Below are 13,101 nucleotides of genomic sequence, written 5' to 3'. Positions count from 1 at the left end.
CGCGTGCGTGCATGCATGTGTGTGTGTGTGTGTGTGTGTGTGTGTGTGTGTGTGTGTGTGTGTGTGTGTGTGTGTGTGTGTGTGTGTGTGTGTGTGTGTGTGTGTGTGTGTGTGTGTGTGTGTGTGTGTGTGTGTGTGGTGTGTGTGTGTGTGTGTGTGTGTGTGTGTGTGTGTGTGTGTGTGTGTGTGTGTGTGTGTGTGTGTGTGTGTGTGTGTGTGTGTGTGCATGTGTGTGGTGTGGTGTGTGTGTGTGTGGTAGTAGAGGTGTGAAGGGGTAGGAGTTCAATGACCGGTTCACGACAGTGGCAGCTTGACGATGGTGGCGTAACGCGATGGAAAGACGGATGGACAAAACAAGCACAGTTTCGAGCGTTTCAGCGTTCGTCGCGGTAAAATAGAAACAGAACTGCAACTCCTCTGAAATTCGACGCTTTGCTACACTCGGTAGCCACCACTGCGTTTACTGCAAGAAGCAAAATGACAAGACCTCAGGATTTCTTTTTCGCTCCACGAACGTTCAAGTTTGCATCTCTGTGACTAAATAGCGGTGCCAAGGAGACGAACCTACTAGGATGAACATCACTGTGACGTCACAGATATGACGCGCGAACACAATCACTGTGCAAGCACACGCAGCTGCAGCGACGGTGTCAGCTGGCAAAAGAATGCGAGAGCACCGTGAAGTTGGAGATAATAAAAATAACTAACGGGTAAGAAATGTCACTGCTGTCTGAGACTGCATAATTAGAGGAACCTGGCTGTAACGCCCTTTGCTCTCGTGGCGTCAGACAGTGACGTCACGACAAGCGGCCGGCTGCTTCAAATGGAAACGAAAACGACTCGATGGCACAGCGTTGCTAACAAAGTGAGTGGCATATGCTAGGCAGCTATAGTGAGTAGGTTTCGTTATTGTAAAATGGCCTTACTATATATCGTTCTAAAGCAAAACAAAAATGAGCGAAGCTGAAATATTTAAATTAGGTACGAAAATTTAGTGATACGTGTATCTTTGCGTAACGCAATATTGTTTACTGCGCCTTCTCGATCTTTTTATGCTAGTTTCGTAAGTCTACGATTATACTGTTTACTTTTGTAACCAATGTATAGACTAATCGGATCAGAGTTCCGTAATTCAGAATTTATAAAAACTGTGTAATGAAGAAGAGCTCGCTCCTGCCGCTTGTCCGCTGAAGAGGAAGTGGACGGACGTCTCGGCGTTGCAGCTGGCCCTGGCATTCGGCTGGTCTACTCGGCTGCTCCTGCCCGACCGGACGTGACTGTGCCTACAGCTAACGTTAACCGTTAATAAAGCCCTTAGCATTTGGTGGAGGTGATGGAGTATCCAACCCAGTGCCTCTCGCCTAATATGTACCCAGTACCTAATATCTAACCAGTGGCAACCAATACACCATTGGATTGACTGATTCATCCACTAATTAATCTCATTAAATCGCTATCATCAGACTGATGGAGCTTACTGCAAGACAAAGGGCCATCCAAGAGATCTAACTGCCTCCATAACCAAATGTTTATCTATTTCACGAGTCCGTCTAATTATGTTCCCTCTCCGGCTGAGGTTCCGTTTCCTTTGTCACCTATTCCGCTACACTGATGGACCACCGGTTATTAACTATGCACCCGTATGCGACCAGCCTACGCCGTTCTCTACTATATATTATAATATCTACTCTGATTTTGATTCATAATATACGCTGATTACGCCTACCAGCTTATCAGCCTGCCAACATCGCTCGTTATGTGGCAACAGCTTTCTTTTTTTTTTTTTTTGCTTTTTTTTCATCTTTTAAATTCAGGGATTTCATAGTATTCGCCACGTTTTCAAAACCAAATGGCAAGAGCTTACAAAAAAGTGAAGCTACGGAAATAGTTCTTTAAATTGAAGACCTCATGAACATAGCGTGTTTCAAATAGGGGTAAGAATAATTTTGCAACTGTGAATGTTTTACGTATGCATCGCTCGAACAGAATAGCATATACATTACGACACCCAAGTCGGCATCATACGTACGAACCGCCTGAAGGTAGGTTACCAAGCTTCGTCGCGCTGCCGAGCGTACGGTTGGCGCCTAAGGTTATCGCCGGCGATCATATACAGTTTAGCAGCAGAGACGCAGTGTAGTATCCGAAGTGCTCTTCAGACGAGTCCACCAAACGTTCCTTGAGGCTCCTCGCCCCACTTTAACGAACGAAACTCCTCGCGACGTTGCACTTTTTCCCAAGCATCACAACAAAGAGCGTCGTATCAAATCTATAGCAGTCAGTCGCGGCTACAAAAAAAACCACCGAACCCACGCACGCACGTAGAGCGCGGCACATCGAGCCCCGTCACCGACGGCGGAGAGGCGTGTTTCGTGCGTCTGCAAGTCACGTGGGGCGCTCACGTAGTCTCTGACGCGTCGCCCCGTGCGCCGCCTGCTCGGAGAACATGTGCGGTGGATGAAGCAATCAAAACAGAAAACATAGCTTCCTCTCGATCGTCGGTTTCTTTCTTTTTTTTTTTTTTTTTTTTCGCCAGCACTGCATGCAGCAGGCCTATATAGCGTTCTTCGTTTGCTTCTTTGCCGTGTGTGCGCGCTCTGTGTCTCTTTGCCCGGCGCAAACCAAATGACGCACAGCTCTTCCACGTGCTTTCACTGGCTCAAGGTCGGCTTCGGTTTTGCAGGATGAATCGGCCAGTATTGTCAGCGCCGTCGCTTCAGTCGTGACAGCTACCAAAGCTGTGCGTTCAGCACCGCTAAATCGGTGATGTCGCTACCAAATTAAGATATATATATATATATATATATATATGTGTGTGTGTGTGTGTGTGTGTGTGTGTCGTAAATTAATTAACTAAGAAGTTCATTAGTCAATTTTTGTTAATTCTTTGAATATGTGTTCCGATTTCTCGTGCTACTAATGTCCGCCCCTTCGAATAACCCAGCTCAACGATAAGAATTATGCTACCTGCCACAGGCGATTTTTATAAATTCAGTAAAGCTTCATTTTGAACACTAATTTCCCCCGCGCGAAACGTGAACAATCGCGGAACCACGGCAACGACGGTTAGAATAAGCAAGAGATAAGGCAATAAGCAAGAGACTGGAACGACTGCTGATTGCCTTCCTGTGAAACACAAGGCTCAACGATACCTGGTGACACACCCCTGATCTCAACTCATATAGAGGACCAGACGGAACAATTGCCAGCTATGTATGCCACGCTAACCCCGCCCTGCTTCAACGCCACCACCACCACCATTTATGTAGTTGGTGTTTCAGTATTCCGTAAACTTCAACACGTATGCGAACTGGCTCAATCTCCCTACTATGTATACCGGCACCGAACGCGTAGCGGCTCCCGTTATCCCAGCTGTTATCCGCTATCGGCGACCAAGAGACTCGTGCGGAAGCGAGTGCACAGCAAGGGATCTGATATCTGCAGCTGTCGTGGTTCGAAATAGCCGCGCAGGAAAAAAACGGGCAGGTGTGGGAGGCCGCTGTGTTGATCTGTAGGTCCCTTTTGTTTTGGTTTTTTTCCGCCCTGTCTCAACGCTGTCTCTCGTTTACGGACCCGACGAAAGCAACGCATCCCGCGGCCAATGAACTTGAACTGCTCTACTACAAATAATGGGAGTTTAGCAATGATTTTTTTAATGCTAAACGGTGCAAGCGTTGCAGCCTTCGCAAGCCATAGAAGAGTGTTCATCAACTACGGAGTTTCAGCGGTGCCCGGGACATGATTTTATGCCCACCGGAAAGCCACATACGACAGCTTGCTCCTATACCTGTAGAGAAGCAAAACAATCCACCTAATACAGGCGCATCACCGAAAGTATCATAGATGCTGTATTTATTTATTTATTTATTTATTTATTTATTTATTTATTTATTTATTTATTTATTTATTTATTTATTTATTTATTTATTTATTTATTTATTTATTTATTTATTTACGTTTTCTCACTCTCTCCCTCTGAACATCGATAGCTGAACCAAAAGAGCAAATTAGAAGGGCTTGAACACATCTCCATAAGCGACAAATAAGGAGCATTGTCCAGGTTCCTAACCGTTGTAGAATGGAAAAGAAAATGCACAGGTGATCGTCTTCTCGGCCATTGCCCTCAAAAGATCTGCAAGTACCGCATAGTGTGGGCAGTGAACTTGAGTTGCTCAGTTATGAATAATAGGAGGCCTGCAATCACTTCCAGTGGCCAGTAGTAACTCAAGCAGGTGATGGCGTTCAGCGCAGTTTTCTCCAGCCATTGTAGGTTTTCATCACGGCATCACGGCGTTCGGCATATCATCGAAACCAAGTTCTGTGATGATAAATTATCAAACTTCATTTTTTTTTCTTGGCGTGTATACGTGCGACAACCACGACCCCATTGTCAGGCATGCCGTAGTGGGTGACTCCGGATTAATTTTGACCACCTGGGAGCCTTTAACGTGCTCCTAATTCTAAGCACGCGAGTGTTCTTTTTTTTTTTTTTTTTTTTTTTGCATTGCGCCCCCATCAAAATGTCGCCGCCGCGGCAGGGATTGAACCCTCGACCTCGAGCTCAGCAGCGCAACACCACAGCCACCAGCTACCGCGGTGCCTGAACTTGCCGAACTGAACCAAAATAATGAAGTCGAATGATTTGGGCCCATCCCCCGGAAGCAATAGCTACAGGCCAGGTCTTAACAGAATGTGTTGCTCGGCTAGTTGGTTTGTACTTGCAGGTTTACCAAGCGCATACCTTCGAAGGGACAGGGGAGTATACACAAGACAAGCCACCATTGTTAAAAGGATCTCCTATCGCCGCAACAAGAACAAAAGCGCCATCTTCTAGCCGTGTTTGTCGAAACGTCGAAACATACTTCGGCTACTGCGGGCTTTTTTTTTTTTAGAGTTTTTTTAGAGTCTGCGAGTAGCTAGTTCTGAACCCCGAATGTTGCAAATACCTTGAAAGGATATAAGCATTGATTGATTGATTGATTGATTGATTGATTGATCGATTGATTGATTGATTGATTGACTGACTGACTGACTGACTGACTGACTGACTGACTGACTGACTGACTGACTGACTGACTGACTGACTGACTGACTGACTGACTGACTGACTGACTGACTGACTGACTGACTGACTGACTGACTGACACGAGCCCAATCACGTCAGTCAGTAAGGAAATTATAGTTCCAAAACTGCTCTTATCCAATAAGCAGACGCTGTAAATGTTCTTTCTGGAATATTTCAACAATTTGGCATTATAGAATGATCATAGAAATTACAGTGTGCGTATGTAATTTAACCCCGTCAAATTCAGCCGCCGTGGCGTGGAATCGAATCCTTGACCTCTCGTGCTAAACACCACGTGCTCACAGCCGTCGAGCAAGAGCGGCGGGTAATTTATTCTGAACCCTGCTATGCACCATTGACGCTTCCTTAATTGCCCGCTCTCGGAGCCAACGGATTAGTCTTGCCCAGCCGTTTGGCGCAAGTATCAATTTCCTGACTATGTAAAGACGGCATTGTTTACGTGCAGTCAGTTCAGCCACCCAAGACTGGTCCACCGCGGTAGCGGGGCGAGCCTGGGTCAATATTGACGACTGCAGTGCAGCGGCAAACAAGAGCCCGATATGCCTGTTATTTCGAGCGGCGTGTGGGTCTTTCCGGCCCTGGCTCGAAGTGCCCACTCCGACGCCGCTTGACATGTTCAAGAGGGCGATAAGAGCCGGGAAGTACGACGACAAAAAAATAATAATTATAACGGCTGGGCATGATAAAAAACGACAACTAGATGCAGGAGCCAGGACATCGTTTTGTATTAACAGCGAAGCTGTTTAAGCCGGACGTAATGCGTCTGCTGAATCAAAAAATGTGGGCCGATCCTGGTGGCAGTGCAGAAAGGGTCCAAGCGCAATGGCGCACACCCCTGTGAACTAGCGAAGCTGAGTCTGGCTAAGTCAAGCTAAGCATGGTTGGGACTACTTAAGCTTGGCCACGGCGGCCGCATTTCGATGGGGGCGAAATGCGAAAACACCCGTGTACTTAGATTTAGGTGCACGTTAAAGAACCCCAGGTGGTCCAAATTTCCCGAGTCCCCCACTACGGCGTGCCTCATAATCAGAACTGGTTTTGGCACGTAAAACCCCATAAATTAATTAATTAATTAATTACTTAAGCTTGGTCAGTCAACGATATGCGATTGATAGCCAATCAATAACTAATCGATAATCGATCAATAATCAATAAATTTCGGGAAATGCTGGGGATGACTTTGTCGTGCTTAGCCTAGCCCAAAAGCCAGGACTAGCTAGGTGCGCATCAGCTCCGCTGTCTCTTTAGCACTGCGCCTCAAGCTACGCAGTTTTTTTTTCTTCTACGTTAGGTTTTGCCTAATGTTCATTGACACAACGAGGGCTTAAATGATGCGAGTCTTCAGGCGACGAATCCGTAAATATGCAATATACTAGCAAGTGAGAGGGAGGGAAGATAAGAAAGGCAAAAGGTTTAGCTAGACGTTGATTGGAAGGGGGATGGGGGAGCAAGAGATAGATACAGAGAGGCGTAGACTGGACTTCAATATAACCATGTCCACAAACAAAGAACCATTTAGGTCGGGCGCTTTGAAGGAAGCTTCTTTAGCTGACACATAAACGTCATAACTACGAACGGCAACACGCATTTGCGTTTTCCCTATCATTTTTTACCAATGTACCCTGTTTGAATTTAGATGCACCTTATGGATATAAGTGGACAACGCCAGTTGAGTTCATTACTAAGCGTTGCAAAACGCCGGCATTTGTTAAAAACAAATTACTTGCGTTTTGTTTCTAACACTTCCGATGTCTGTACGTGCAATGCGAATTCACCGCAGTAGGACCAGTGCTGTTATCCATTGAAACTGTGATGAACGGATGTACAGCAGAATCTGGCGTGTCGTCTTTATACAACCCGGCACCAGTGAAAGCCGGACGTTTCGCTACCAGGTGCGAAATGTTTGGTTTGACTACAACCTTACAGGATTTATAGCCACTGCTCTCTAGCGCTCAAAGACATGTCCTCCGACAAACTCTCGTCGCTACGAATGGTGGCCGCGAAAAAGAAAAGACTCATCTTAGAACCAAAGCTTCGACTACTGGACTCGTCTTCGTCGAGGCAACAACGTCACGAAGACAAGTTTGCTTGTCGAAACGCTAGTTCCAGCCTGCGACTTCCTTCACTACACGTCACCATAGCCATGTGAACCCTTTGTCTTGCCTCAAACAAAAGAGACGTTCACAGGAGGTGATGAAAAGTGGTAAAACAAGGAATGTCGCTGAAGCGAACGTTTCATCAAGGGGACATGCCTTCGTCCAGGCGTCTAATAGTTCGAATATATATTGTGACTGTAGCGCGTCTGCATCAAGGTAGCACTCTCTAGCACTCACACTTCGACTGGTGACTCTTCCGAGCAAATGTTACCAGCACCAACAATCATTCGGACGCAGAATAGTTGCATGCTAACAAATAAGGACAAAACTTTCCAAAGCGATACAGTCTGTCTGTGTTTCTAGTTTCGATGTCGGGTCTTTAACATGAAAAACAATAAGGTATAGAACTAGATATAAGGTACATTTGAATGGTAAAACAAAATATAAGTTATATCTAGGCGTATTCTTTTTAAATTCCTTATGAAATGAGCAGGAAGTTTGCTGTAATTGCTAAGGCTTAGCATTGGAAAAATATGAGCAAGCATTTCGAAGAACCGTCTCTGCACTCGGACATTGTGCGAAAGTATAACTCTGCAATCTGTAGTCACGCGATCAGAAAACTTAATGTTGGGATTGGACATGTGAATATCACATGATCCCTGATCACGGCAGCACACGAAGCCTAGATTGTACTGGCTCATGACCTCCAGGTTAGCAGGGCATATACTGTTCATTGAATTCACGCTCATTACTAAAGTTTAGCATTCGGTTTAGCAACACTGAAGATTTGGACAGGGTACTGCAGGCTGAGACGTTAATAAGCACACAGTCATGGTCGCGTGTTCAAACATCGCAATTTGCGGTCTCACATTGTGTAAAATAATGCTATTTCCTGACAAGCGTCGAAAAGAAACAATCAGTAATAGCACAAATGCGAACTGAGCAGCCCCTCAAGATGTGTGTCAGCGAAAAATCTAAATGAGTCAGCAAGGAAACGATGACGGATAAGAACAATTCTGGCAATCAATCGTGTCACCGAGCCTTGTCTGCTATGGCACACTTCGCGAGACAACGCTAATATGTACGTCAAGAAACTGCACCAACGCCACCGAGCGCGTCAACAAACTATAGCGCATAATAAAAAGACGTGAATATGAACACAAACACCAAAGCGACGTCAAAGATGCAAATGCCGCTTTAGAACAGACGAACTATAGACCACCCGTGAAGACATGGCTGCAAGGAACAACCCGGTGTAGCCTTTAAGAGGATATTTACTTTGGGCCATCTCCGATTTCCATAATTCAAATACATATGAAAAACAGAAACGCTTTCGCGAGACAGCTACTCAACTAATCAGAATGACATTTGTATCATTTAATATAGGAAGTTGAATTCTACCGGCTCTAGGAACGAGTATTTCGATTTAGGGCATCGAATATTTAACGCAAATTGTCAAAATTTTGTAATTTTCGAAGATGTTGAAGCAGAAAGTTTACAAATTCAAAATTCTGCACCAATAACAGCTATATAACAGTTATGTAAACTGCATTTCTCAGATCATCTCAAGCGAACAAATGTGATACGTTTGCAGTTTACTTGAAACTGCACAGTGCTTACGAGGGTTTTGCAAAAGTTATACTCCCAAATTGGCGGTATATTTCAGAGCAGTGCATAAGGCGTCAATTTTCTCCGTTTTAGATATATCAATAGGTGCTGTTTACTGAATTGTGATGTTGCGTTGCTGAATTACAAAATTGTAAACTTGATTTTTCCGTTTTTATTTTTGCGATTTTCAATCATTTTCGTTAAAAAAGTTGATGGCCTAAGAAAAAATATGCTCCACCTAGCCGGCAGACATGAAGTATAATGTGCAATACAAAACAAAACAAAAAAAAAACTCGTAAGTATCGGGGCAATGGTTGCAGAGAAAAGAAATTTCACCTTCACACGTGCTTAGATTTAACAGCTCTTGAGCTTTGATTCAGGCCGACTTCCCAGCTTTTCTATCTATGTAAACGTCTCTCTCTCTCTCGGCTGGAGTAAAGCCTCCTCGTAAATTAGCTACAATGTTTCCCACAGATACGTGCGTTCCATATTACATGGTTCACAGGCCGCTACGTCCAAGTACGGTGAATTGCCGCCTAGTGGTCACGAAATGAACATGACCACATGAAAGTTCGATTTAAGTAAGCTCTACTTAAATAAATGTAGAATGAAGGAAGACATCACGTACGTTTAACTGTGAACGATGCAAGTGCGGGCTACGTTGGACGATAATCTGGGCAAATAAACTCCAGTGATCAAAGTAAACTAGCAGCACTAACCATAAGCTGCTGGGAAGTGGTAATTCTGAGCCGAGACAACCAGGATTTCTTTCTAAACTAATTCGTTTCTATACGGCCTTTCTGAACCAACTGCGTGATGCGTTATAACAAATATGTTGGGTTGCACAAGTGCAACTCCTTCCGTGAACGTCCACAATCAGCAGTAGCATTTAATGGAACTTTAAGCATGCGTAACATTATTTGGGCATTTTTTTTTCGAACGAGATGAGTACAAAAATATTTCTGAAAGTTGCAACATTTGTTTCCAGTGGTAGCAGCTTCGATATTCATTCAGCGAATTACGGCCTCCACTGTTGTAGCTTTTGAAGCTCGCTTAATTCTTTGTGAAGTAATGCAAATATCCACATGACACCGCTCACGTCATTTCTCGTCCCTTTTATGTCAACAGACGTTGAAAGTTCATAAGCAGGACAAAAGACTTTGTTGCGAACAATGCGGTCTGCGCAACATGACGGTCTGCGCAACATTCCTGGAGCCTTATAACACGTTTGATGTTCCCAGCAACATTTTAAGCAGTGCACAAGTCATCTCTTAAAATGGCCAACTGCATGAAATATTTTCTTTTCCTTTGTTTGCAAAATAACACTGCATAAACAGACATCTAAGGCATGAATGCATTAAATGTCTCGTTCATTCAGTGGTTGCGGTGTTATTGCGGGAGGGTACTGCGCTCTGAAGGTAAACTGGGCGAACAAAGAAAAAACTATGACTCTGGATGCCGATGAGGACTTCTTTGCGATCTCGTAGCGGCTTCCTCTCTTGGGCTTCTACCAAAACAGTTCACTCTTCCATATCATGAGCCTCATTTCCTTTCGTGTACTTAGTTTGTCATACCAAGATAGGGTTCTCATAGTGTTATCGTCTCTCATGATAAGAAAACAAGTCGCTTTTTCGCTCAAAGCGTCCCGTAATGTCACTTAGTCCACTGAACTTCAAGTACAAACATCGTTTTTTTTTTTTTCCAGGCGGCGCATGGTAACATTTCTTGAAGTAACGTGGTGGCGTAGCAAGTAAAATGGTACCACTCAAATCTCGTTTGCCCATGCGCGTTGGCTCAGTGACTATGGGTGTTGCACGTATACGGTTGCGGGTTCGCTTCGCGGCTTCTGCGGCATGCAAGACCTTCGTGAAGCCAGACTATGGTGCACTTTAAAAAACCCGGGTGGTTGAAAGTAATACGGAGCACCCTCTATGGCATCTGTCGTGACCAATGTGTTGCGTTGTGACTTTACACATCATAGATCAAACAATCAACTAGACGTCGTTTGTGTTTATTTTCGTACCATTTATCTGCTATTTTGCTCGCAATACCCTCAAATCAGGAGAATGAGATTAAAGATGCCAAAACTCAGTGATCATTAAAATACTAAATAAAACGTGACAGGTAACTGTTGTGAATTGAAAATTAATGTCATGGACACCGAGGTGCTACGACGTCTCTAAAGGGCAGTGCGTTTTGACCTTTACAAGTTTGAAGAATTCCTGCAGCGTGCGGTACTCAGTATGGAGGACTTAAGCAATTCCATGATGCAATGGCCACACGTTTGTTCACACTGGACCACCTCTGGAGAATGTTTTGAGACAGAAATACCCTTCGTGGCAAATTAAACCTGTACTTCTGGCAACGTTGGACGCAACAGTGATAAATCTGGTTTTATATCATGAGAAGTCTTATTGAAGAATCCAGACACTACGTACAAGAATGCGCTTGAACCTTTCGATGCAATCACAAATTTGAGCTAACTGTTGATCAGTCATGCCTACGCTCGTAGTTGAGTTGAAAGGCACAATTTAAATAAGTTCGGAATTACGTACGTGAGCGTGCTAGATGAGATGAACAATGGTAAATCACACAGAGCACGCTACAAAAAGAAATGGCATAGTTCTGGTGATTCAAAGAATGACGCAGCAACTTCTGTGGCAGTTCGTGGCCACCATTAAGATATCTCCAACTCTTGGTTTCTCATTTGACTGTGAAAATTTAGGGCGTTAGCTGCAGAAGACATACCTGCTGGCAAAGTCATGAATCGTCATCGAACGGCTTGGGTGGCACTGTTATTCCCATGTACGACTTTAAAACATTTCTTCATTCGAAATAGATTCTGCCATTGCGATTTGCTCCGCATTGCAGAGGGCCAACAACTGAAGCTTTGGTCATGGTTAAGTGAATCGCAATCGCTGTACCAGAGGTATTTCCACTACTGCACGGCGTCTGATGGATAAAGTGTTCATTATCGCATCCGTACCAGTATCTTAACAATAACTACAGAAGCAGCTGCCCGTCGCTATTCGCGTTCACGTTGGAATCGTCAATACAGTTGTGGCTTAATTGCAAACGCTGCATAACTGTGAACAAGCATTATGTTGAGTATTATTTTTTTTAGAAAGCATCAGAACAGAGTGCGCTTTCTTCAAGACTAACATAATCCGGAGGACCAAGATACTAAAGGAATAATCATTCTATTTCCTCTAACGTCGGCACTGTGTGGTTTAGGTGGCTACTGTTTGAGCCTCGGTAAGCAAGAGATATGCTTCACTGAAACGCAAATTCTATGCTTCCCACAGGTAAAATATATATATATATATATATATATATATATATATATATATATATATATATATATATGTGTGTGTGTGTGTGTGTGGGTGAAACAAATGTGTCAATCTAAGTAACAGCTTTCTTTTTTTTTCTGACACAGCATGCGTTGAACCAGGCGGACAATATACCCCGTGACGCCAAAGTCAACAACTGCAGCTGACCAGCTGATAGACGTCAATGGACGCGTCATACCATGTACGAACATTACACGGGAACCTACAAGCCAGCAGGAGCCTTATTCGAAAGCAGGTTCGAAGGACAACTCGGCTGCGCCTCTCGTATCCAACCCAGCAGCTGTTCACAGCGAAGCCGCAAGCCATAGTGTGAGCCGGACTTGCGCGAAGGCTCTTGTGTTCTGGCAGCAGCATACGCCTTACGAGCCCTCTTCCAGAAAGACGACGTGAGCGCGCGCAGGTCTTACCAAGTGCCACAAAGGACATCATTCTTTTCGTAACTGGTACTGCATTCGACTCTGAGCGAGCTAAACTAGCGATCTAAACAAAACAAAAAGAGCAGGAAAACACATTAAAGCAAGAAGCAGGGTGCAAACAAACCTTGGAAGCTGGGACGACCGAGTGAGTGCGGCGCGTTAGGCTTTCTTTTTTTCCCCACGAGCAGCTGCGCCTACGAAACAGACCCTGACGCCAAGCGGCGGGAGTGAGGTGCTCCGCGCGAATAGTTTACGTGGCCCGTGAGGACTTCGGTGTCGAGAGTTCGTTTCGAGTGACGCGCGCGCGTGCTCTGCGGCGACGGAACTCAAACCCGTAGCCTCGACCCCAGGTGGACAGGTGCGTCGCTCCCTGGGTCGCGGTGCCGGCCGGCCAGCCGTCATCGCTGTTCGAGTGCACCTGACACACATTGCGCGTTTTCCCTCCGTGTCGACCGCGCGACTATGATGTACTTTTTTGTGTGTTTGCGCGATTATATTTCTCTCTTTTTCTCTCTCTCTTACTCACTTTTATCTTACCTTCC

At 44.8% G+C, this 13,101-nt stretch overlaps 1 protein-coding gene across 1 annotated transcript in view; it reads right to left on the bottom strand.

Annotated features, from left to right (window-relative positions):
- LOC119432948 (ras and EF-hand domain-containing protein homolog) overlaps positions 1–12,838 on the bottom strand; it is a 96,856-nt gene extending 84,018 nt beyond the window's left edge. Inside the window, 1 exon segment of the mRNA XM_049659423.1 lies at positions 12,684–12,838. The gene's annotated coding sequence lies outside the window, so the exon portion shown is untranslated.
- Positions 12,839–13,101: the final 263 nt, after the last annotated feature.

The sequence above is a fragment of the Dermacentor silvarum genome, chromosome 11 (assembly GCF_013339745.2).
Source record: "Dermacentor silvarum isolate Dsil-2018 chromosome 11, BIME_Dsil_1.4, whole genome shotgun sequence".
Taxonomy (NCBI): Eukaryota; Metazoa; Arthropoda; class Arachnida; order Ixodida; family Ixodidae; genus Dermacentor; species Dermacentor silvarum.
This window is presented reverse-complemented; position numbering and strand designations above follow the sequence as displayed.